General features: G+C 45.3%; 1 protein-coding gene and 1 long non-coding RNA gene across 3 annotated transcripts in view; one reads left to right on the plus strand and one right to left on the minus strand.

The window, feature by feature from the left end:
- MAML2 (mastermind like transcriptional coactivator 2) overlaps positions 1–27,445 on the minus strand; it is a 150,608-nt gene that overhangs the window by 60,982 nt on the left and 62,181 nt on the right. The gene's annotated exons all lie outside the window — the stretch shown is intronic.
- Positions 9,738–27,086, plus strand: LOC310675885. Its single transcript, XR_014510281.1, has 3 exons — positions 9,738–9,808; positions 24,365–24,412; positions 26,244–27,086. It is a non-coding gene; the product is annotated as an uncharacterized lncRNA (long non-coding RNA).

Here is a 27,445-nt window from a genome sequence, read left to right on the forward strand (position 1 = left end):
CAACAACAACCTTATTATTTATACCCTGCCCATCATCATCATCATCAACAACAACTTTATTATTTATACCCTGCCCATCTGACTGGGTTGTCGCAGCTACTCTGGGCAGCTTCCAACATTATATAAAACATAAAAAAAAAAAAAACCTTCCCCATACAGGGCTGCCTTCAGATGTCTTCTAAAGTTTGTATAGTTACTTATCTCCTTGGCTTGTGGGTCGCATAACTCCATACCCTCCAACATTTATCCAATGAAAATAGGGATGCCCTACCAGCCCCCACCCCCAACATTTCTCCGATGAAAATCCTAAGGGAAAACTGAACATTCCAGTACCAAATTGAGGTATTGTTTCAAACTTGCATCGAACAACAGATAGAAACTAGTGGAAATGCAATCGGTACTGCCACAGGTAGAAAGGGGAACAAGAAATAAGTGCTTCTGGCCGCCTCTCCTCTGATGGCTAAGGTCCACCAACAACACCCCCTTCATAGTTTGAGGGCAGCAAATGATGCGCCTGTGTCAAGACAGAAAACAGGATGGGCATCCGTAACTAGCCTGGGCCCACCAGGGCTGATGCCATTTGCCACAACATCCCCCTTTAAGAATTTCCTAGATATCTAAAAGATCATCTCACCTATTATATTCCCAACCCATCACTGCACTCTACAGGAGAGGGATGCCTGTCAATAGCATCTCATCAGGAGGTTGTTGCATAGGATGTAAAAAAAAAAAAAAAGATAGGTAAAGGATCCCTGGATGGTGAAGTCCAGTCAAAGGTGACTATGGGGTTGCGGCACTCATCTCGCTTTCAGGCCCAGGGAGCCGGCGTTTGTCCACAGACAGCTTTCCGGGTCCCTGTGGCCAGCATGACTAAACCGCTACTGGTGCAACAGGACACCGTGATGGAAGCCAGAGCGCACGGAAATGCCGTTTCAATAGGCACCATCTCCATAGTTATTCTGGCCCTCCTTTTTCAACAAGCCTTCTGAAAAGGCGAAAGATTTATACGATCTGAAGAGAAACCAGAGTATTTTCAACAAGCCTTCTAACTGGAGTTCCTTATAATAATAATAATAATAATAATAATAATAATAATAATAATAATATCTTTATTGTCATTGCCCCCTTCGGGGACAACGAAATTACTTGGTTGCTCCATAAAAACACTAATTAAAAAAATATAGTAAAATACATAAAACACCAATTAAAAAAATATAGTAAAATACAGCAAAGGAGATTTGATGACTTTCAAAGTCCGGGCTTCCCATTCAGGGCCGAGATCGCTCTGGAGAAGAAGCTGTTCTTAAGACGGCTTGTTCTTGTCTTCATCGTCCTGTATCTCTGTCCCGACGGCAAGAGCTCGAATCTGTACAAATCTGTACAGTCATACATCGGGTTAAAGTTGCTTCAGGTTGAGTGTTTTTGGGTTGCGCTCCACGGCGACCCGGAAGTAACGGAATGCGTTACTTCCGGGTTTCGCCACTCGCACATACGCTCAAAATGACATCACGCGCATGCGCAGAAGCGGCAAATCGCGACCCGTGCACGCGCGCAGACGCGGGTTGCGTTCTCTTCAGGATGCAAACGGGGCTCCGGAACGGATCCCGTTCGCATCCAGAGGTACCACTGTATCTGGACTGGATTTGGAATTGTTTTTACACGTGAAACCGTTTTTAGTTGTTTCCATGCACTGTATGGAATTGTGTTTAATTGTGTATATGGGATTGTTGGTACATACAGAATTGTTTTTACACAGGGAATTGCTTTTATTCCTGGGCTTTTTGTTTGTACTGTGAAATCACTTCTGAGACATTTTTAATAGGAAGTGATTCATAAAAGGAATCAAACAAACAGGTAAATGTACATTTTATGTTGGGCAGGCCTTGAGATGGTGCTGCTCCAGCTGCCCGCCATCTTTATTTTCCCAGAAGGCCTCTGGGCTGAAGAGTGGGCAACTGGAGCAGCCTCAGCCAGCATTTTGCAGAACACCCACCTCCTGGAAAATGTGTAAATGGGGAGGGGGATTTATTTATTTTGAAAAGGGAGGGGGAGAGGTAGGGATCACTTCTCTCCCAGTAAGCTAGAGGGAGACAGAGCAAAGCTACCACACTGGCACTAGGAGTGAGATGGGTGACCAGGGGAATTCAGTGTGCAATGTGGAAGAAAGCTTGGTGGCCAATGCAGCATTTGGGTAGGTGGGTGGGGGTAGATCAATGAGGTGTCCATGATGGGATGGGGTGTACTCACATGGCAGCGGGCCCTGATTTCCCGCTAACCTAGCTGCAAATATGCCTTTGTGTGGCTGCAACGTTAACAAGCACTCTGCACAGTTGGAAACAATACAGGGATCAAATTGCTGAGTTAGGTGGATGGGTGCACAATGAATCCCCACCCGCCCCACAAAGGAACAACAATGCAGCAGGAGTTAAAATGCAGGAGCAGAAGAGATACCAGGAGGAAGGGATCACAACCCGTTTGCCAAAATAGCAAGTGATCACATTAAGGATTATTGGGATTATTCCAGGTTTTAGGAAACGTTACCGCTAAAACTGTGCACGCACCATGTGATCCTCTACTGAACTGCAGGTCTGAGTTTGTGTGCCCACAGGACATCCTGCAAACCTTGCTAGAAAATGGGGATATCAGTGAGAAAGGTCCAAGTTTACTCCCAACCCCCTCAACCCCAATGTGCCAATTTTGTGTTTGTGGGGAATTTTATCTTATTTAATATGGGCATGCAACTCAAACATGCAAGTCCCCACCTACAGCAGTCTGAAGAGATAGGATCAGTACAGGTGGTCACCAAAACAGGGGTGGCTAACCTGTGGCCCTACTAATATTGTTGGACCCTTGCTCCCATCATCAGCAGCCAGTATGGCCAGTGGCCAGGGATGATGGGAGTTGTAGCCCAATAACATCTGGAGGCTACATGTATTAGATCAGGGTTCCCTAACCTTGTTTTTGCCTGGGAAGGCACATCTGAAAATCTAACAAATTGCCGTGAGCACCACAAAATATCTATTTCACAGAAGAAAAACTGGTGATGTCCAGACCCCACTCACCCAAACAAACAAGACTCCTGCACACATCCGAAAACAAGTAAAGCACAGGAAAAAAAGACAACCTTCAACCAATAACCAACAACCTCTCTCTCTTTCTCTCTTTCTCTTATTTAATGTAGGGGCAAAAGACGTGAGTGCTAAGGGAGGTTTACAAGGGTTCTTTGGTGCCCATGGGTGCCACATTGGGGACCACAGTTTTAGGTGACTGGAAACAAACTGTGGTGAGCCTTAGGTTCATGCCCTCCCTGTCTATTTTGTTCTTTGTGTGAGCAAGGAGAGTGAAAGTTTCTGCTTTCACTTCAAAACAAACCACAGTTCTCTGTTACGTATGCCTGTTTTCACAGAACTGTGGTTTGCTCCAATCCAAGTTAAACTAACCAAGGCCAACCCATCATTTCAGAGCTGAATTTCTTTTACCTAACTTTAGAAAAAGCCACAGTTTCCTGAGAATGGCTACAACAAGGAACTCTGGTTAATTCTAAAGCCCTTGTCACCTGGGAAGGAGAAAGATGAGAAAGGGAGGTGCTGAGTCCAAGGCTCATTGCAGCTTTTCCCCAGCCACCTAGGTTGATCACCCTGAAACAGGCCATGTAGTCCCAGCTGAGTTGTACCAGGAGAATATTCTGAATGTATAGATCAGTCCCCCATAAGAAAAGAACTATCAGTGTCCTGGATCATCTCCCCAACACTCCCTATATTGCATATCCTACACATAACACACATCCTTCTAAAAGAGAGAAAGATAAGAAAGTTATCCAATGACACCTTTCGTCAACCATCTGATACTGCCTGGTGGATTCTGGGGAAGACAATTCAAGTAGGAGATCTTGTCTAAATAAGATTCATGAATCAGCCAAGCTATGTTGCGGGGAAGAGAGGGAATTAGCAAGACCCCTTTCAAACATTAATTTGGGCTTTTTATCGGGACACAAAGCACCTCTAATATCTGAAAGCAGGCATTGTCTTCCCCTTTCGGCTGAGCCATGGCTTTGGTCCGACACAGCAGGGTCTGTTCGCTCTTTCTTCCTAAAGTTGGGTCGTTATCAAAGAGTTGAATGGAGTTTGCCAATAAGCCTTTATTTAGCCATGCTGAAAAAGTGCTGACAAATGAGATTCTTCCTGCAGCAGTAAAACAAGGCAAAACTAAAAATACCTAATTACAAAAACACACAGAGGGCCTGTTGGGAAATGCACACGTCTGGGAAGATTTAAGCGAGCTTGTTTTAATAGGAAAGCTAAGGAAGATGGCTAATATTGTAGTAGTAGTAGTAATAATAATAACAAAAACAACAACAACAACAACAACATTCCAGCTCAAGTTGTCAAAGCAAAGTGAAACGCAGAAGACAATTGGATTGTTTAGCTTGGAGAAGACGGAGGGTGACTTCATAATCGCTTTTATATACTGTGGGTTGGACCCAGAGAACTGTGTGCCGTGTTCTGCTCACAGAATGGAGTTTTCCTGAATCCTTTCCCATGCTGCAGCTCCACCCCACTGCCCCCACAATGCCAATCCTCAAGACTGAGGGGCCCTTGGGAATAGTATGCTTAGTTTACGGCATGGCAGCCTGTCCAGGGAGGGGGAGGCTGTGCAAGTTGCATTCCTTGTTTGTGCGAGCAAAAGCGCCTTCCCGTTCATGGAAGGAACCTCTCAATATAACCTACCAAGGGCACATCTATCCATCAAACACATGTTGGCTTTGTGCCAGTTTTACTGTTGCAGCTTTGCCCAAAGAACTCTGGGAAGTGTAGTCTGGAGAAGGTGCTGAGAATTCTGTCAGGAATCACTTGGTCCCCTCTCATAAAACTACGGTTCCCAGAGTTCCCTGGGGAGATGGTTGAACCAGTTAAAGCAGGATTGCACTTTGATGTGCCTTCGAACTGCTAGGTTGGCAGGAGCAGGGACTGATCAATGGGAGCTCACCCGGTCGTGGGAATTCGATCCGCCGACCTTCTGATTGGCAAGTCTTAGGCTCTGTGGTTTAACCCACAGCGCCACCGGCATCCCTGGGGCACCCAAGGACTGGGGGCCAAATGCAGCCCTCCCCTCTTCCCAAGCCATACCCCTCACTGGCTCTGCTTTGCACTGGGTTTTCCTGCCTGGCTGGAACTCTGATGATGCTCCTTGCGTGTGTTCATGGAAGTTGGGAAGGAGGAGCATGCGAGGGCTTGTAGGAATCAGCATTCTGTTCAAAGGTAAAAGTTATCTATTCCTTGCTCTGCCCACTTTTGCCTTTGGCCTGCCCACCTTTGCCACGTGACATTTGGAAGTTCATCCATTAAGGGAATGCATCTGAAAATGTTTCTTCCCCATTCCCCAGTTAAAGTCTAAGCTGCAGATATGCCGAAAGTCTGTAACCTGAAGCATATGTAACCTGAAATGTATGTAACCCGAGGTACCACTGTAGTAGTAATAATAATAACAACAATAATTTTACAGTGGTACCTCGGGTTACATATGCTTCAGGTTACATATGCTTCAGGTTACAGACTCCGCTAACCCAGAAATAGTGCTTCAGGTTAAGAACTTTGCTTCAGGATGAGAACAGAAATCGTGCTCTGGCGGCGCGGCAGCAGCAGGAGGCCCCATTAGCTAAAGTGGTGCTTCAGGTTAAGAACAGTTTCAGGTTAAGTACAGACCTCCGGAATGAATTAAGTACTTAACCCGAGGTACCACTTTATTTATATGCCGCCCATCTGACTGGGTTGCCCCAGCCACTCTGGGTGACTTTCAATAAAGTATTTTTTTAAAAAAAGGTAAAGGTAAAGGACCGCCTGGACGGTTAAGTCCAGTCAAAGGTGACTGGGGTGTGGCACTCAACTTGCTTTCAGGCCCAGGGAGCCAGCGTTTGTCCACAGACAGTTTTCTGGGTCATGTGGCCAGGACTAAACCGCTTCTGGTGCAACGGGACGGAAGCCAGAACGCACGGAAACGCTGTTTACCTTCCCACTACAGCATTATCTATTTAACTACTTGCACTGGCAAGCTTTCAAACTGCTAGGTTGGCAGAAGCTGGGACAGAGCAACGGGAGCGCACCCCAGCGCATGGATTTGAACCGCCGACCTTCTGATCGGCAAGCCCAAGAGGTTCAGTTGTTTAGACCACATCGCCACCCGTGTCCAAACAAAGTACTAAAACACAAATAAAAGAAGTACCCTGTTGAATAAGACCGAAGACCCATCTAGTCTAGCATCCTAGGCTCACTGCGGCCTCCAGGAATCTCAGAGGCAGGATCCAAGCACAATGACATTCCCTCTACTTGTGCTTACTTGTCTCCATGAGAACAGGTCACTGGACACGATGGGCTTTTGGTCTGATTCAGCAGGGCTCTTTGTGTGCTCCTTTCTCCCTATAGATACACAGATGCTCCCATTAGGGCAATCTTGTGTTCCTCACTGCGGCTCCTTCACTCTGTTGGACAGGAAGCAGGAGATAGTGATCCTGAATTTTGGAGTTTTGATCCTGCACTCTGCTGAAGGAATCTGTGGAGGCAAAGCAATAATCCCTCTGCATATTTAACACCAGACTTGAAGGGGTGGGGGTGGGAGGAAACACACACACACACACACACACACACACACTTCTATAAATATAAACTGGGGAGAGTGTACAATGGACTATCATTTGGCTTTCAATTTGCAGCGCTTTTCAGTAGAGCTGTATGGATGCAGAAAAAGGTCAGGCTGCGAATTAAACAAATAAATCTGACCTGAATTCACAATCAATTTCATGCCTCTGATTTCAGAAGGTATGAAATGTTACATTCCTCTCGTTTCCTGTTTTCAGCTAGAAGTGAAAACTCCAAAATGCTCTGAGCAAATTTGTTCTCACAGAAATATCCAGCTGTGGCCAGATGAGGCATGAGTGCCAGAACTCTCATGAGAAAGAAGGGCTATTTCTCAGGAAATTGTCAGCCTCGTTCTGCCAACTTGGGCGATTCAGAGGAGCATCTGAGCTCCTCTCACATTACACGCAGGGAGTCCAAGCTCCATGTTTTATAAAGAGCGTTACACTCTCCCCGCCGCCCCCAAGTTGGGATAGACGAATCTGCTAAGTTCAGTATCTCTCGGTTTCTCATTTTTCCAATCTTAAATTCAGTTCTCCACACAAGCATCTAGCTGGCCTCTGTGAGAATGGGATGCTGATCCAGATGAACTAAAAGCAAATATCAGTTTGCACTGAAAGAAAAAAGTCCATGGGAAAATTCATCAACATTCTAGTGAGTATTTTTCCAAATACACCCATTTTTGCAAAGCTATTTTGCCTACCAGAATGCATTTTTTGTATGTTATTTTCCCACTAAATACCAGCATTTTTATGCACACTACAATATATGTATTTTGTATACATTACTTGGCTGGAGAACAGCAAAATGGGTAACTTTGAATTTTGAATGATGGCTATGTTTTGGGCTTGCAGTCACACTAACCTGCCAGGGCATTCTCTGTGGTGGCCCCTAAGCTTTGGGGTTCCCTGTCCATTAACGTGCATCCAACACCTTCCTTATGTAGCTTTTTAAATCAAATGCTGAAGATGCACCTCTTTACCCTGGCCTTGGACACCTGAGACATACATTTTAGGATTCACCATATTCTCTTGATTGTAATTTTTAAAAACTGTTTTTAAAGGTGCATTTTTTCAATTGATGCAAGCTGCTCTGGGAGCTCACAGTGAAGGTGGGTAAGAAATCTAAATAATCATCATCATTAATGCCATTAAATATTACTCAATGTCTAATCATCATCACCATCTTCCACATTCTCTTCCACACAAATACACAATCTAGGGGTTGAAAAACTCCAAATGAGCCAGTAAGTACTGTCAGAGTGTTGGTCAAGAGAGCTCTGGCTGAGTTTTGTTTTCACGAGAAATCTTGAAGTTGTATATGTATATATGTATTTCTGAAACTCCACGCACTCGCTAACATTTTCCCTCAGTGGCCAAACCTGATGGACATACCTTGAGAATCTCAGCACATAATGTTAAGCCTTTCCTCTGAGGAGAGAAATAAGAAGCCAGGAACAGGAGAGGAAGATAACTGTGCTGACTTTGGCTTAGCGCTCGGCACAAACACAAACACTGACACGGAGCAAGACTGTTAAGCCCCTGTTTAGACTAAACAGGAAAAAATATGTACGCTAGTACAGCCATGTGAGGCACCAACTTCTGTTCTATGGAGCTAAACAATTTAATGGCCATTCCCATGCTCCTTCTCACAGCTAGAATCTATTATCGTGGGTGTCAGGGGTGGGGAAACGTAGGCCGCGGGGGCCAATATGGCCCTCCGAGCTCTCCTCAAGCTTGTAGCCATGCCCTATCTTATTCAGGCTGCCTGGATGATTTGCATCCTTGATAATGTACCGTATTTTTCGCCCTATAGGACGCACTTTTCCCCCTCCAAAAATGCAGGGGAAATGTGTGTGCGTCCTATGGGGCGAATGCAGGCTTTCGCTGAAGCCTGGAGAGCAAGAGGGGTCGGTGCGCACCGACCCCTCTTGCTCTCCAGGCTTCAGGAGAGCCCCACCGCCAGCCCCACAAACTCGCCATCCCACTGTCTCCCGACCTGGTTTGGAGGCTGGCGGCGGGCTTCCCCTGCCCCCAGCCCCGCAAGCTCCCAGAGCGGGCTTCGCGCAGCTCTCCGCAAGCTGTGGGAGCCCGGCGCAACTTCGCAGTGGCCTCCAACGGCTTGCGGAGAGCTGCCTGTTCTGGGGGCTGAGGTGGGGGAAGCTCGGACTTCCCCCTCCCCAGCTCCGTGCCTGGGGGAAAAAATAACCCCCCCCTTATTCCCCCCCCCATAGGTGCGTCCTATGGGCCGGTGCGTCCTATAGGGCGAAAAATACGGTGTTTGCTTGCTCGGATGTAGGGTAAAACTATTCTACTGTGCAAAGGTAAAAGTCACACCATTGCACACTATTTCATAAAGCAGTAAGATACCACTTTAAACTGTCATGGCTTCCCCCCAAAGGATCCTGGGAACAGTAGTAACAATAATTTTATTATTTGTATCCCATCCATCTGACTGGGTTGCCACTCTGGGTGGCTTCCAGCATATACAAAAACATAACAAAACATTAAACATTTAAAAAAATCCCTATACAGAGTTGCCTTCAGATGTCTTCTAAAGGTTGCATAGTCTTTTATCTCCTTGACATCTGATGGGAGGACGTTCCACAGGGTGGGCGCCACTACCGAGAAGGCCCTCTGCCCGGTTCCCTGTAACTTCGCCTCACTAGTTTTTTAAGGGTGTTGAGAATTGTTCGGTGGCCCCTATTCCCTTCACAGAGCTACAACCACCAGATTTCTCTGTGAAGAGGGACTGATTGTTAAGCCAGTCTGGGAACTGTAGTTCTGTGAGGGGAACAGGGGTCCCCTAACAATTCTTAACACCTGTAACATTTCAAGGGAGTGGGGAAACCATGCCTGTCTAGTGGTATGCATCATGGTGCTTTAAGTGTAGGTTGCAACAATAATAATATTAATAATAATTTATTATTTATACCCCACCCATCTAGCTGAGTTTCCCCAGCCACTCTGGGCGGCTCCCAATTGAGTGTTAAAAATAATAAAGTATTAAATATTAAAAACTTCCCTAAACAGGGCTGCCTTCAGATGTCTTTTAAAGATAGGATAGCTGCTTATTTCCTTCACATCTGAAGGGAGGGCGTTCCATAGGGCGGGTGCCACTACCAAGAAGGCCACTATCGAGAAGGCTGCAAACGTGGCCTTGGTCTGAACTGGTATAAGGTAGGCTCCAGTATATTTTCCAAATATTTTTTTAGAGGAAAGTCTTTAGCTCAGTGTGGGAGCACATGCTTTCCTCAGCATCCCCAGTTAATGGCATCAAGTAGCAGAGGATGGAAAATATCTCTGCCTGAGGCCCATGTAAAATTTCAATAGCTGAGTAGACCAGTCTTAGCCAACCTTCAGATGTGCCCTTCAGATGTTTTGGAATCCAGCTCCCATCGGTCCTTTTCATCATGGCCAATGGTCGGGAATGAAGAGCACTGTAGTCCAAAAATTTCTCAAGAGCACCAGGATAAGGAATGCTGGAGTAAACATTATTTGGCTGAAGGAACCAACAGAGCAAAACTTCATTTATTCACACGGGTGTTTCTTAACATATGCAATGCACATTCTGAAGAATTTCAGCGCTCTTGTAATTTCCACGATATTCTGCTTGTGCACTGCCTCACAGAGATGTCACACAGTCCATCACAATAAACGTAATTTTTCTTAAGTGGTATGTGAACGACAACAATAAGCAGTAGCAGAGGCTGTTTCTGATTTGATATGGGCCTTTCTAAACAAATGTAAATGGTGAAACCAAGCTGGGGTCAAAGTTCTCCTTCAAAGATGCGTGAGGCTGAGATGCCAAAGCAGTTTCCCTGAAGCCAAATGTAACCTTGGCAGATAAGGATCAGTTCAGCCAAATGCAATCTAGCAATTTGAAAAGTCCAAGCTATGCAATTCTCCACCAGAGCTGTTCACTAGCAAAAAATGGTCAGTCACTAAACAATAAATAACCCCCCGTAAACCCTCAGGATTTAAGAGGGCTGGCTTCTCCCCCAGCCCCCAGAAGGTTATGAAATCAAAGTTTATTAATAAAAGCTTGAAAACGGCCTATAGTGGAAAGAGAAGGCCTCCTTTCTCCAAATGTTCATTGTTTTACATATCCAGAAGTCACAGAAAAGAACAGTAATGGCAAATATCCTCTCATGTCACGGGGAAGGTCAGGGCGCCTGCTTTGCATGCAGGAGGTTCCAAGTTCAATACTTGGTGTCTCCAGATACAGCTGGAAACCTTGAAGAGCCACTGCCAGTCAGAGTGGGCAATACTGATCTAGATAGATCCGTCGAGATTCCTGCATTGCAGAGGGTTGGAATAGATGACCATTGAGTCCCTTGCAACTCTACAGTTCTATGAGCCTTTTAAGCCTCTGCTCCAGGCAACTACTGCAATCAAGCTGGTGCCAAATGTCTTGCTCTGCTTCCCTTTGGACCATATCAGCAAGGCTGAAATGGGGGGAGGGGGGGTCTTCTTATCTGGGCAGAACAGACCTCCATACACACTGCCCAGGCTTGTGCCATGGGGAAGTCATTTTGGTGCTGCGGACACAGCAAAAACAACAAGGGAGGCAGCAGTTACGAGTCTGCAGCCACAGCAGGTGCTGTGATTCTCCGGCAGTCTGACTTAGTCCCTGGCAGTGTTAGAAACTCAGATATGGAACCTGAAGCTCCAAGGTTAAGGAATGCCTATTTGCCAGGGGGTTGGACTAGATGACCCCAGGGTCCATTTCCAAAGCTACAATTCTATAATCTCAACTACATTGCTTGACTGCAGCTTGTGCTTACAATTCATTTAAATAATAATAATAATAATAATAATAATAATAATTTATTATTTATACCCCACCCATCTGGCTCGCTTCCCCAGCCACTCTGGGCAGCTTCCAACAAAGATTAAAAATACATTAAAATGTCACACATTAAAAACTTCCCTGAACAGGGCTGCCTTCAGATGTCTTCTAAATGTCAGGTAGTTGTTGATCTCTTTGACATCTGATGGGAGGGCGTTCCACAGGGCGGGAGCCACTACCGAGAAGGTCCTGGTTCCCTGTAGCTTTGCTTCTTGTAGTGAGGGAACCCCAGAAGGCCCTCGGTGCTGGACCTCAGTGTCAGGGTAGAATGATGGGGGTGGAGACGCTCCGTCGGGTATACTGGGCTGAGACCGCTTAGGGCTTTAAAGGACAACACCAACACTTTGAATTGTGCTTGGAAACGTACTGGGAACCAATGTAGGTCTTTCAGGACCCGTGTTATATGGTCTCGGCGGCCACTCCCAGTCACCAGTCTAGCTGCCGCATTCTGGATTAGTTGCAGTTTCCGGGTCACCTTCAAAGGTAGCCCCACATAGAGCACATTGCAGTAGTCCAAGCGGGAGATAACCAGAGCATGCACCACTCTGGCGAGACAGTCCGCGGGCAGGTAGGGTCTCAGCCTGCGTACCAGATGGAGCTGGTAGACAGCTGCCCTGGACATAGAATTGTCCCAGTATGCAAGAAAGAGAAGCACACACAATGGAAATGGAATTAACTATGGACTAAGGCAACTGCGGTTGCTCCGGATATCTCCATGTAGTTGTGACTGGACCTGTGCCAGTTGTGAAACGCGTCTGGTGCCTGGGGGATTTCAAACACTGGCCCCTGGATGTGTACTCCATTGACTTTCGAGGCAGTCGGATGCCAACAACAATTAACGATCCCCTCCACTAGATCCAAACAACTGAAACCTCCATGTTCAAGAGCAGTCTACCACCTGGAAACCCCATGCATGCCACCTTGAGTACCGTGATAGAAGGAATGCGGCAGTCATAAAACAACATGTGAGGATAACATTGCCCATCCTTGCAGAGCCGTTGTGAGTATTACTGAGTGCAATTGCCCTGAACGCTCGAAAGACACTATTTAGATTCAAAGTATAATTAAGCTTTTTTAAAACAAAAACCAAAATACGACAAAGATAGCTTTTCTTAATGGCTATTTTGGTTGCCCTCTGACTGCTAAAAAGAAATAGGCTTTAACCATTTCTGACTGCATAACAAGTTGAGAAGCGAACGGTTTTCATACTGAAAATAGCGGGTGGATTACAGCGGTGGGGCTGGAATAGAGCTGGGTATCAGATAACATCACATCATTTGCCGATGGTGGACAGTGACCCTGTCTCATAGGATAAAAGTCCACTTGTGCCTGAGACAAAAGGCTTGAGAAATGGTCAGCAGAAAGGCTGAGGGGGGTAGACTGGAAGGATATTTTCTCTCCTAACACCCCAAAATCCAAACCCCAATTATTATTTTTTTGGGGGGGAGGCATCAAAACACACACAAAATAAAATAAATATCAAGCTTCAAGCTGCAGCTTCAAGCTCTCATTCGCGACCCGATGGTCAAACAGCTGCAGGAACTACTAGCACAGCAAACAGGATCCACGGATTGCTGCTGTCTCTGCAAAATTAAGAGCATCTTCATATGAGACGCATCGTACCATACACAACTGCACAGTGGAGCTGGCGCACATCACCTAAATTTTAAAAGCAGGATGCCCAGAAGGTGATCTCAGTACAAATATGTTCAGTACAAAAAAATCACGAAGAGGGGGGAGGGTAAAACACTTCTCCCCCCCCCCTTGCATGTATCTCAAAGGCATTGCAATTATATATTATATGCCAGATGTTGCTTAAAGTCACAGTTTCCCATCGTTTCTGTAGGAATGCTGGCTTTTTGAAAAAAACTGACACATATCCCAATCTCTGCCTGTAGTTATTCTTAATTCCTCAAACTAATTATTTTGACAACAAAGTAATAAAGCTCTGCCCTGAGCCAGAGTTGTTATGTGTATCTACTCTGGAAACAAAGAGCTCTTGCATGCAAGGCCGGCCCACGCATGAGGCAAGGTGAGTCAACCGCTTCAGGCAGCAGAATCCACAGGGGCAGGAGATCAAGTCACCAAGGAATGGGATCACCCGCTGCTGCAGTGGCAACAACAGCCATGGTGTATCCTAGAAAGTTGGATTTGTTTCCTCCTCAGCAGCACCAATGCCCACGTGCCACCTCCACAGAGGCCGATGTAGATCTTCACTCTATCATAGCAGAGGGGTCAGGTGCCATTTTGTGGTTTGCCTCAGGTGCCTAAATTTCTTGGATGGTGGACCTCTCCCAAACCCTGAGAGTTATGTGGACAGGTGGGAGCTGGACCACCTTACCTACTGATCATGTGATGTCACCATAATTTCTCTCTGTGCTCCTTGGCGCATGCAGTTTGATAGCGGCTGTTTTTGTTTTTAATTTTTTTATATACTTGTTCATCACACAAACATTGAATAAAACGAACAAAAATTACAAAACAGAAGAAAATGCAAAAACAAAATTACAGTGGTACCTCGGGTTAAGTACTTAATTCGTTCCAGAGGTCCGTTCTTAACCTGAAACTGTTCTTAACCTGAAGCACCACTTTAGCTAATGGGGCCTCCTGCTGCTGCTGCGCCGCTAGAGCACGATTTCTGTTCTCATCCTGAAGCAAAGTTCTTAACCCGAGGTACTATTTCTGGGTTAACGTAGTCTGTAACCTGAAGCGTATGTAACCCGAGGTACCACTGTACAAGGATGTAAACATAATAACCTAATCTGCAATAAAAAATGCAAAACATTATATTCTCCCAAAAAAGGAAAAAGAACAAAAACAACACCAAAAAAAAGAAGACAAAAGAAAAAAAGAAAAAAGAAATTGATTTCCAACTAACTCCATGTGGAACTTTATTCCTCATATCACTGGTTGTCAGTAATGATTAAATTTTTGGAGAATTATTCTAATTACCTGTGCGATTTTTATTCTAAGCTAAGTATGAATCTGGGAATCGGTTCTCTTCATATAATTTATAAAGACTTCCCCCTCTCTCCTTATTTTCTCATTAGAATGATTTCTTATTAAACCTGTAAGTTTGGCCAATTCAAGATATTCTGAATTCATAATATCTTGAATTGATAGCGGCTGTTTTGATCAGTTGATAGGCAGCACTGTTTGGACTCAAACCACAAATCAAATCAAGTGTTTTCCTGTTGGACAAGTGTTTTGCTGTGTGGCTTGTTGTAAACGCGGATCAGCAAATTGACACAGCATGCCCCGCTTTGGGCAGAGATCAGCTGCACTATGGCGTTCTCAACTTGGGACACCATTGTGTAGTCAATTCCTGTGGGGCTCGCTATAAGTGTCAGTCAGCCAAGAATGGCTACCTATAAGAGCTGCTGTAGTAGTCAATTTTATGAAATTTCAAGGCGGGGATTGGACTACTAGACAACCTTTCAGCGCCCCCCAACTCAGTTATATCACATTTGACTCCAAGGCTAGAGAGAGTCAGTCGTTTTTAAGGGAGCTGAAAGTGGTCTGGGAAAAACTTTGCCACTTCCTGTGGGATGCCCATGTATTCTGCTCATTCCAGATAACTGAACTATTAAAAATGTGAGTGCATTCCTGGCTCAGTTTCTGAATTTTGGTTCCCCAAAGCAAAAACGGGAAATAATTCCTGACGAAAACAACGTTAAGAACCAATATGAAATGTCAGGAACAACAATGTACATTACAAAATAACACATAAATGTTGAATTCTGAGTTTAATTGTCACATATACTTAAAATGTTTAAAAACAAAATGGGTTAGATGATTTTAAAACATGAGTACAGATTCCAATAGCCAGATGCGTTTCAACCTAGCAGTCTGTGTGTTTACAAATCTGCATCTGACCATCAGGAACTGCAAAGAGATTAACCTTTCAGTAGCTTCAATTGGATTAACCTTTTGTCCAGATTTATGGAGACTTGGGAGCGAAGAATTTTTCATAAGAAGATGGTTTATTTAAAGAAATATATGATGAGTTACTATGTGCAGCTCAACGCGTAACATTTTTATACAGAGAGATATGACAAGTAAGAGTTGTATGCAAGATAACAGAAATGACACCTACTCTGGGTGGCTTCCAACATATACAAAAACATAGCAAAACATTTAAAAACTTCCCTGTTCAGGGCTGCCTTCAGATAGCCTTTGGGGGGGGGGGGGTCAGGTCGCATGACTCCATACCCTCCAATATTTCTCCTGTGAAAATAGGGACGTCCTAAGGAAAAGCAGGACATTCTGGGATCAAATCAGAAACTGGGATGGCTTCTGTAAATTCAGGACTGTCCCTGGAAAAAAGGAAAGTTTGGGGAGTTTGCTACGCGGGGGAAGTGAGAATCAGAGCCTGTGAGAATCAGAGCAAGTGAGAATCAGGGCCTGTCACGTGTCATAATTCTCCTTTCCCTCCCGCTTGACTTGCACTAATGTTTGTGCTCTATCTTTGCTCAATCGCTTCATCTCTGCAAAAGAAAGGAGGTCTGCTGCCACATGCACGCATAAATATTGGCCGGGTAGTTAATCTTTGCAAAGTTTTAAGCGTAGCCTCTTCCAAGGCCTCAGTGACACACACATCTGAGCCGTATTTCAACGTCGGACCCTGCATTCCAGAGTTGTTTATCGCTCACTCGGCGATAACCTTGAGAGTCCCTGTTTATGATGTCTCAACTATGGCTTAGTGGGGGGGTTTCTGTCTGTCTGTCTCTCTCCCCCTCTCTCTGGCTGTGCTCCATGAAGCTGCAGATCACCTCTCTACACATTTTAGATTCTGCATCTCCCAGATTGCCCATGACGGAGCCAAAACAAAAATTAGGACAATGGGGGGGAAAGGTCATCTCAGATTTTTAAACACAATCAATCATCTCATCCTGACGTATCATAAACATGAAAGAAAACGGCTTTTAATGGAACACGAATGAGGAATCTGTAGTCCTTTGGCTGTTGCCGGATTACATATCCCACCAGTCATGCTGGCTGAGGCTGTCAGGAGCCGAGGTCAGCAATTTCTGGAGGGCCACAGATTCCCTAGCTCTGTGACAGATAGATTGGATGAAAGGCCAATAATTTGTCAGGGCCCGCCCAAGACATTTTGCTGCCTCAAGTCAAGTTGCAGAGCACCCAAGGCCAGCTAAATTATTTCGACAGAAGCAGAAAATCTCAGAACCATCTTTCCCCCTTTGAAGTCCCTAAAAATGCAATAAATTAAATAACTAAAAAATATGTTGCTCTTTCACGACACCCAAAATTAGCCGCCTGAGGCAACGGCCTCACAATGCCCAACATTAGGGCCAGCCTGATGGCATTTTGCCACTGCTGAAGCAAAATAAGTAACTTCTTCTGATAATCCCTGCTAGTTGTTTGCCACACAAGTAACTGAGGTAAAAATTTATGCTGCGCGTCTTTTGAAATAAAGTTGGCAGATCGTTTTATTGGTAAAATTTGCTTGTGTTTTTAACCTGCTGTGAACTGCCTAGAGAACATAGCAGGATAGTCAATATGAAAGTACAGCAATGTTCTTCTCCGAAGAAACAGTGTTTGCTCATTTGATAGCTATGCTACAGTAGCACCCATCTAGACAGACTATAGGTGATGATATGCAGCTAAATAATAGCCTGGCCTCAATTGTCCACGCTTTGGTGACCTCCTGTCTGGACTGCTGTAGTGCGCCGTATGTGGGGCTGCCCTTGAAAACGGTCTCCAGCTTGAGTAGACTGTGGCAGCTAGGCTGGTAAGAGGGGACGCCTGATGGGACCATGTCCTGAAAGTCTTGCACCAGCTGCTGATGTGCTACCGAGCCCAATTCAACGAGCAGTAGTAGCACATGAAGCCATAAATAGCTTTGTACCCAAGCACCTAAAAGAGAAGCTCCCCCAGTATCAGCCATCTTGGACCTTACGATTCACAGGTGAGAAGAAGAGTTTGGATTTGATATCCTGCTTTATCATTACCCTAAGGAGTCTCAAAGCGGCTAACAATCTCCTTTTCCCTTCCTCCCCCACAACAAACACTCTGTGAGGTGAGTGGGGCTGAGAGACTTCAGAGAAGTGTGACTGGCCCAAGGTCACCCAGCAGCTGCATGTGCAGGAGCGGGGAATCGAACCCGGTTCACCAAATTACGAGTCCACTGCTCTTAACCACTACACCACACTGGTGAGGCCTTGCTGGTGATGCTACCCCTGAGGGCTGCCCAGCTGGCAGTCCCCCCATTTGTGGAATGCCTTCTCTTTCTGCCATAATCTTTATTGACTTTTCAAGAGAAATCTGAAAATTTTCCTGCTTATCCACACGTCCGAAGTCTGAAGGGGACTTCCTGGCAACTCTGAGGTCACTGGATGAGAGAATTTCTTAACTGTGGCCCCATCTGCATTATTCATTTGAAGCAGTATCATAGAGCTTTGAACAATCATGGCCTCCGCCCAAAGGAATCCTGGGAAATGTAGTTCACACTGATCGCAGACATGGCTCATAAGGTGGTAGGTGGGCTGTTCCACAACAGGAACAAGAGCAGACAACTGGAAGTAATGGTGCTGCCAGCCTGACGTAAGATTTGTTGGGCCTACCAGGATCCTTCATGCATTCAGTGTTTGTCTGGAGACATCACTTGCCAGTGTCAGACCTGTATCCTAGCTCGGCCTTCTTTTTGCTCAAAAACCTCAGGATAACGCAGAAAATTATACATGTGGGTCAAATCGGGCCAATGGAAGGGGCTTTGCTGTCTCTTCCTAGCTATTATCGGTTCTAGAAAAAACACAACTTTTGTATGAGAAATCTGGTCCTGCAGGGAACCTCAAAGCTGTTAAAGAAACAATGATAAAAAAGGAAAGAAAGAAAGGCACATTAAATGGTTTGCAGAATGGTACTGGCGTGTAAAGAGAGAGCTGTATTAAGTGCCGCTAATTATATCACAAAAACATCCCGCAGGTTTCTGTGACACTCGCACAACTGCATTCCACAAAGCAATCGCGGCAGGAATGAACGGGCCACCTGGGGGAAATAGTGGGCTTTCCCCGGCGCAAAATATCACTGAGAAAAATGTGATAATATCCCTATCACAAAAGCACAGCTTTCAGCAAAGCACACCAGGATTCAGCACAAGAAAAGAGAAATAGACGTCTGTACATTGCTGGGACATAAATTGAGGGCAAATCTGCCCTACAACCTATAATTGGGGGCATATTTGCCCTGCAACCTGTTTCTAGTTTACTGAAGAGGCTTCCTCCAAACAATTCTGGGAATTGTTTAGGATCCTCTGCTCAAGATCCCAAGGCCCCGTTTCAGAATTACAGTTCCTTTATCACCACCCCAAAAAGACCTGAAGCTTTTCTACTGGGATTGATTGGAAAGGAAATTGAAAAAAAAAGAAGATAAAAACCTCTTTCTATATGCCACGACAGCAGCCAGAAATATGTTAGCTCAGAATTGGAAAACAGACATAACACCAAATATAATGGACTGGCAGGTTAAAATGATGGACTACGCAGAACTGGCCAGACTATCAGGAAAATTAAGAGATCAGGACGAGCAGAAGTTTCAAGAAAATTGGAGTAAATATTTGATGTATATAAGAAACAACTGTAAATCTTTGAAGACACTGGTAGGGTTGGCATAACTCTTACAGCGTGTAGTTGATAATATGATATATAAAGTGCACGACATTAGAATTTTATTTGATACTTACCAAAGAAATGGAGGGAACTCAGAGGCATGATAGAGCCTAAGTTAAATATATGTGTAATTTATAAATGTATGCATGTTTACTGAAAATCAATAAAAATTTAATTTGCAGAATTACAGTTCCCAAGGCTCCCCGAGAAGAGGGAATGACAAGACCCATTAGGGGGCCCTGGGAACTAGTTTAGAAACGGAATCGAGAGAACTCAAAAGTGACCTCAGAGCAGCTTTCATAATGAGTTTTAAACAGACCAAGGTGGATGTGCAACAAAATGCCACAGCGTGGAATGCTCCTGTTCAGGTTTCCGGCCAGCCGTACCCTTTTCTGGAATGTGCCGTTCCATTCCCCTGCCCTCGGTTTTCCAATCCACCCTCCCAAAAGTCAAGACGGCATTCTGAAGTCACTGAGCACAATCAATACGCCTCCATTTTTTTTTGGGGGGGGGGAGTTTCCCATTCAGCTCCACCCCCAATAAAGGATTTTCTACATCTGCAAACTTCTACTTATTGGAAGCTCAGTGGTGAAGCACATCCTTTGCACACAGAAGGTGCCAGGTTAATTCCCCAGCAGTCAGATGGACTAGTGGTCTTACTTTGTACAATGGTCCCTTGGTTCTCGAACGGCTTGGTTCCCGAGCAAATCGGTTCCCAAATGCCGCAAACCGGTTTGCGAACGTTTTTGGAAGCCGAACTTCTGATGCGGCTTCCGATTGAGTGCAGGAAGCTCCTGCAGCCAATCTGAAGCCGTGCCTTGGTTTTCGAATTGTTCTGGGAGTCAAACTGACTCCCAGAACGGATTAAGTTCGACAACCAAGGTGTCCAGGGCAGCTGTCTACCAGCTCCATCTGGTACGCAGGCTGAGACCCTACCTGCCCGCGAACTGTCTCGCCAGAGTGGTGCGTGCTCTAGTTATCTCCCGCTTGGACTACTGCAATGCGCTCTACGTGGGGCTACCTTTGAAGGTGACCTGGAAACTGCAATTAATCCAGAATGCGGCAGCTAGACTGGTGACTGGGAGTGGCCGCCGAGACCATATAACACCAGTCCTGAGAGATCTGCATTGGCTCTCAGTATGTTTCCAAGCACAATTCAAAGTGCTGGTGCTGACCTTTAAAGCCCTAAATGGCCTCAGCCCAGTATACCTGAAAGAGTGTCTCCACCCCCATTGTTCAGCCCGGACACTGAGGTCCAGTGCCGAGGGCCTTCTGGCGGTTCCCTCATTGCGAGAAGTGAGGTTACAGGGAACCAGAAAGAGGGCCTTCTCGGTAGTTGCGCCCGCACTGTGGAACCCCCTCCCATCAGATGTCAAGGAAATAAATAGCTATCCTATTTTTTAAAAGACATCTGAAGGCAGCTCTGTTTAGGGAAGGTTTTAATATTTAATGCTGTATTGTTTTTAACACTTGATTGGGAGCCGCCCAGAGTGGCTGGGGAAACTCAGCCGGATGGGCGGGGTAGAAATAAATAATAATAATAATAATAATAATAATAATTACCACTGTATAAGGCAGCTTCCTATATTCCTATATATAATTGTGGGGTTTCTCTGCTGACACCCACCACTTGTGCATGGATAGCTTTGTTTTGGCTACAAACTCTGGCACTCAGATAAATGAGTCTGCTACTCACGTACATGGTTAAGTGGCGTAGAATGGCAAAATGTTTATCTCTCCGTTGTTCCAAACCTGAAGTCACAAAACGTATTTGTTGCTTCATTTTTGAAAGAGAATTTCTTGTGGACTCAAATGCGGGAGAAAACTAGGACCTAACAGTGCATTCTGTAAACGCTTCTCATGTGAAATAGTGTGCTTTAAATATATTTGTGTTTCCTTAGGAACGAGAGTATACATTTCACTTGTCCCGGTACAACTTCCTACAGATTTGTTCAGCTGGTTTCAATTTTTATTTTTTTAAAAAAGCCATTTCTGTGGGAGCTTTTCAGCGTGTAGACATTCTCAAGACAGCTAATGTCTCCAAATGCCAGCTGAACACATGGGCCTAGGCGGGAGGAAAGGACGAATATCATTTACTCCTTAGTAACCCCACTAAATCCAATAAGTGGGCTGAGGATTTCTGTTGGAGCAAAAGTGGAATTTGAGCACAGACAAAAACTTCAAATATTAGCCGTGGCGGAATTTGCCTTGGAAGCTTCTAAAAGTTCAAACCGATTTTCTATCTATTCATCGACACAATCAGGAAGTTAGATATGGGTTGTGTACCCAACATGCACTTGAAGCGCATTTAAAAGCACATGGCTGCCTCCAAAGAAGCATGGGAACTGTAGTTTGCCGCTCACAGAACTACAACTCCCAGCACCCTTAACAAACTACGTAATTGCCCCTTTCACCACTGGGTGAAAGCTATCTGACATCCTCATTAAGCACTTGCCTGCTGCTTCCTCCTTGTAGGCACACAGAGAGGAAGTTGCCTTCCTGTTTTCTCCATAACAGCAGCTTGGAAGTTTTTTTTCTTTTTAAAAAAATAAAGTTTCACAGCTCTGTGCCCTCCTCTCCACATGGAAAATATTCCCCTTAAACATCTGGCTCCTTTTTTTAATAGCACTGATAAAACAGATACGTTTTCCATAGACCACAGGAAGTAGTACTTGCTTGGTGAATGAGCTACTCTAGCTTCTACAATTATTTTTTTAAAAAGGATATGCCGCGATATCTATACATTAATGTTCTGTTGTTGAAGCACTGTCCAAATATATCTTGCCCCAAAGAGAATGATCAGCATTATATCTGCTTCCTTGTTATCATGTCATATCCTGGCATGTTAATTATTAGACATGCTTTCAAAGCGTGTGATGTAAAAGCCAGATATCGGACGATGATTAGCTTCCCTTAAGTGCACAAGCTGCATAATACACAAATTGCCTTTTACAGTGCTTTTTTCTGGGGGCACACAGGGGTATGCATACCCCTAAACATTTTGTGAATCCAAGTTTAGCCTCATTGAGGGGCAGTATTTCAATATGAGTAGGAAAATGAGAGTACCCCTAAACATTTTTTTTAGAAAAAAAATCCCTGGCCATTTACATACAGCAACTAAAAATAACAATACGCTCATACCTCGGGTTAAATGTGCTTCAGGTTGAGTGTTTTCAGGTTACTCTCCGTGGCGACCTGGAAGTAACGGAGTGCATTACTTCCAGGTTTCACCGCTCGCACATGCGCAGACGCTCAAAATGGCGTCACGAGCATGCGCGGAAGCGGCAAATTGCGACCCGTGCACGCACGGGTTGCGTTCGCTTCAGGATGCGAACAGGGCTCCAGAACGGATCCCGTTCACATCCAGAGGTACCACTGTACGTACTTGCAACTTATGTGCATCACTGCTTCATGTGCTTGGCCCGGAAGTAAAAATGTTTTAAAGGCGGAAGGAGAGCTGGGGAAAAACATTGGCAATCCCACTCACAATTGCGCTCACCCTCGGAAAGCGTTCAGAGGTACAGGAAGAACCTGTAGCGGCCTTGGGAGTGTGTGGCAAGTACAGTCCTATGCCTTTTACGGTTTTTAAAAGCTTCCTTCAACTACACATTACTTTGGCCCTTGTTCGTACAATTTGATAGTCAGCTGTACCTCTCCTCGTTCTCTACAGATCTTCTCGGGTTCTAAGCTCAGCAGAGGGGGGTTTCTTGGTTGTTCCACTGCCCTCAAAAGCTCAGGTTTCCCATCCCCTCAAAAAAAAAATCCAATTACGACAGGCAATATTTTATAAAATAAAAACTGACAACAAGAACAACACCAGGATATAGAAGCCAGGAACGGGAATCTAATGCTTATGAATGCATTAATTGTTCTTCAGAGGAAAACAGCTTCCTCTGACTTGGACACAGAACCTAGCCATTGCGGCTAGTAGCTGCTGGAAGCTAAACCCTCCACGAATTTGTCTAAGCCATTGACTCCCTCCAACCTGGTGGCGATCACTACATCCTGTGTGAGCCAATTCTGGTATGTGATGAGCGAAGAATACCTTCCTGGTTTAGCAGCCTGGCTAGCTCAGTTGGTTAGAGCGTGGTGCTGATAATGCCAAGGTTGCAGGTTCGATCCCCGTATGGGACAGCTGCGTAGTCCTGTATTGCAGGGGGTTGGACTAGATGACCCTCAGGATCCCATCCAACTCTATAGTTCCATGATTCCCTTGCCATTGGCTGCCACTGCCTCTGATTCAGGAAGGTCATTTTTGTTGTGTGTGTGTGTGTGTGTGTGTGTGTGTGTGTGGAGAGAGGGAGGGGAAGAGAGAGAGGGAGAAGAGTGCCAAAAAACCAGAAAAAAAATACGGAGGAGGGCACGCTTGAATAAAATTTGTACATTTGTGTGTGTGTTTAGATATTCTGCAAACTAGCAGGATATTTTATTAGTTAATCTTCCTGGAGAAAGAGCTTATATTTACATGTCCCTTGAGAGAACAGAATTGTCAGGAAGCCAAAACAATATACTAAAGGGAAAGGTTTAAGATTGTCTGCTATTAGTCATCTAATGGAAGTAAATTCTGCAGCTCCTCTCAGGCTGCAGGAGGCTATTTTCAGTGCTAGCTTCAAATCCACAACAACAACAACAACAACAGCCCTACACTGAATAATACCTTTCTCCAGCCTACGTTTGTGTTTGCTCTTTAGCTACTATTCAGCTACTAATATGAATAATAGTTTATATAGTGATAGAACTCTTCCTCCTTCTTTAGCCCAAATGGCACTGCCATTGACTGAGACTTTTGCACCCAAACAGATGGCACTGCCTTATATAGGGTCATGTGACTGGCCCATCTAGTGCTGGCTGCTGTGATTGGCAGAGGCTTTCCGAGGTCACAAGCAAAGGTCTCCCTCAAATTCACCATTTAAGATCCTTTAAGTAGCCCTGAGCTGACTGAGGTCTTTGACATGACATTGGAATTTTATGTTATGTGCAATATGGGGAAACTGTCAAAAATGGAACTCCTGTCTGAAATCCCCGCTTCCCGACTCCTTACTGTTATGATGTCATCATGTGCATGATGATGTCACAACAGCCCAAAACGTAAGTCCTGCCTGGAGTTTCCCGTCTCCCCCTTGCTGTTGTGATGCCACCGTGTTGTGAATTATGATGTCACAACAGCCCATAGCATTGATTTAGGGTTACACTTGCACTGGGCCATGATAACATCCTTTCCTTTATTTGCAAATAATTGTGCCTTTTCTGCTCCAGGACTGCAGCGTGCCAAAGCAGCATTTGCAAGAGGCTGCTGTTGACCAGGTAACTGAAGCTTCCGAAGGAAGCAAACAAAAACCATATGTGTGGATGTGTTTGGGAAGGCAAGTGATCAAAAGGAACACTTTCTGAGTGGAAAAACACACCATGCTGGTGTCAGATCAGGAAGCTGCGCTGCTATTCAAAGGCAGTAACTCATATAGCACGGAACAAATTTTGAGAGGGGAAGGATTTATGCAGCCTCTCAGATTGTACTTTTAGAGGTTACTACCTGGGCGTATGTACCTCACTGGAATTAGGGTGGTTTTTATACCTATGGGTTATTTAAGTGAGTCTGGGATTTTATCTTCTTTAAAAGAATTGCATTCTGACCCTTTTGAACACCAGTTCCAAAATTGCAGAGGTATTATGAATTATGGTGCTGGAGGAGACTCTTGAGAGTCCCATGGACTGCAAGAAGATCAAACCTATCCATTCTGAAGGAAATCAGCCCTGAGTGCTCACTGGAAGGACAGATCCTGAAGCTGAGGCTCCAATACTTTGGCCACCTCATGAGAAGAGAAGACTCCCTGGAAAAGACCCTGATGTTGGGAAAGATGGAGGGCACAAGGAGAAGGGGACGACAGAGGACGAGATGGTTGGATAGTGTCTTCGAAGCTACCAGCATGTGTTTGACCAAACTGCGGGAGACAGTGGAATACAGAAGTGCCTGGCATGCTCTGGTCCATGGGATCACGAAGAGTCGGACACGACTAAACAACTAAACAACAACAAATGGATATGGGCATGGGCATTGGCAAAGGAGAAATATGTCTTGGAATCCATGAGGGTTCCTCCAAAGGACCTATTTATTTAGCATTCATCCCCGATTTGTTTGCACAAAGCTTACAGAGAGGTTAGACTATGATAGATCTTTATTGCACATTGGTTCCAATTTGTTTGTGGGTAAGGTAAAGGTAAAGGTACCCCTGCCCGTACGGGCCAGTCGTGTCCGACTCTAGGGTTGTGCGCCCATCTCACTTAAGAGGCCGGGGGCCAGCGCTGTCTGGAGACACTTCCGGGTCTCGTGGCCAGCGTGACGAAGCTGCTCTGGCGAGCCAGCACCAGCGCAGCACACGGAAACACCGTTTACCTTCCCGCTATAAAGCGGTACCTATTTATCTACTTGCACTTAGGGGTGCTTTCGAACTGCTAGGTGGGCAGGAGCTGGGACCGAAAGACGGGAGCTCACCCCGCCGTGGGGATTCGAACCGCCGACCATGCGATCGGCAAGCCCTAGGCGCTGAGGTTTTACCCACAGCGCCACCCGCGTCCCCAGGTTTGTGGGGTGGTTATATGGCAAATGAGCATTTGTCCCACAGGGAGGGTGCCACTACCGAGAAGGCCCTCTGCCTGTAACCTCACTTCGCACAGTGAGGGAACCGCCAGGAGGCCCTCGGAGCTGGACCTCAGTGTCTGGGCTGGATGATGGGGTGGAGACACTCCTTCAGGTTTACTAGGCCGAAGCCATTTAGGGCTTTAAAGCCCTAAATTCAAACCAACACTTTGAATTGTGCCTGGATGTCTTTGACTTTAATAATCCTGCAGAATGGCCTGAGTTGGAAGGGGGAAAACATCCCTTTGCCTATCCACACAGCTCCACAATGAAGAAGGAAAAGTGCAAGGAAGTTCAGTCCTTTATACTACGGAGAAAGAAGCTTGCAACATTTGGAAATTATTCCTCTTTTCTGAAAAGGTCCATAAGTGTTAACTATGTTCATTTTCAGATGACCTGATTATTAAGCCTTCGTTCTGATTTTTTATTTTTTGCAAATATATTGGGTGAAGGATAGACATGCCACCTATTTACTGGGCATTCATTTCGATTTGTTTGCAGGGATGCTATGCAACGTTGTGCCAGGGAATTGTTACCCCAAACTTTCCTGTTCATTTTCTTGTCACTTATTGCAAAAAGAAGGGAAACATATTGATTGCCAAGAGCGCCAGATCAGCATTAACTGGACAACATGAATTTGACAGTATGTGATTGAATCCTGCCTGGAAATAAATCTGGAAACACCCCGCGAGACTGTTCTGGCAAAGTCTGACGTCCAGGAGGAATGCAGCTTACAAAAAGGACCTACTCAAAGAGCTCAGGAACCAGGAAAAACTGCTGAGTCACTTCTTAGGGTTTGGTATGAATGGGCTGAACACTGTGAGTTGTTTTTTTTTAAGTGTGTGTGTGGGGGGGGTATCACCTCAGAGACAGATCGGTTCTTGGAATCACAAGACAAAGGGCTTTCTGAAAGACTGCAGCTAGGGGAGAAGCCATCTCTATCCTGCTGGCCCCCTCGCCCAGCGCTCCTGGGAACAGGACATAGCATTATTCCCAGGGGCCATTCTGCCCTGAATTAGGAGGAGATGCCACTGATTTGATGAGGGCAGTCTAGCTGCCGCTTGAAGCAGTTGCACCAAGTTTCTCTCTAAGAACAGGCAAAACCGAAACTTTGCATGTAGCTTGTTTTTAAAGGAAAAATCTACCCCACCCCAACTGAAAGGTCCGAGATCCTCTTGCACAAAAAATAAATGCAATTTTCAAATGCATGGGGATCTGCCCTCCAAAAATGCTTCAAAATACACAACTCAGTTCAGCTGCAAAGCAAGAACAGGTTCTGCAGATGATATGAACTGGTCCCTGTATAGTCGTAGTGCATCTCCTATCAATGTGTTAGTTAAGCTACATAGGGAGCTGCCTTGTCCCTTTACCCGGCATGGCCAAACTTGGCCCTCCAGCTGTTTTGGGACTACAAATCATCCCTAGCTAACAGGTCAGAGATGATGGGAATTGTAGTCCCAAAACAGCTGGAGGGCCAAGTTTGGCCATGCCTGCTTTAGCCCAACACTCCAAATGTTTCGGACTACAACTTCCATGTGTCCCAGCCAGCATGGCCAATGGTCACAGATGATGGGAGTTGTAGTCCAAATAATCAGGGCTGAGACAGTTCTCAGGCAGTGTGCTGTTTAGTTTCCTGTTGCAAGCAGCAGCCTGTGGCATTTTAAGGGGTGAAGCTTAATATCTGGAAATTTCTTGGGCGAGGG

This window comes from Podarcis tiliguerta (genome assembly GCF_965153285.1).
Source record: "Podarcis tiliguerta genome assembly, chromosome: 4".
Taxonomy (NCBI): domain Eukaryota; kingdom Metazoa; phylum Chordata; class Lepidosauria; order Squamata; family Lacertidae; genus Podarcis; species Podarcis tiliguerta.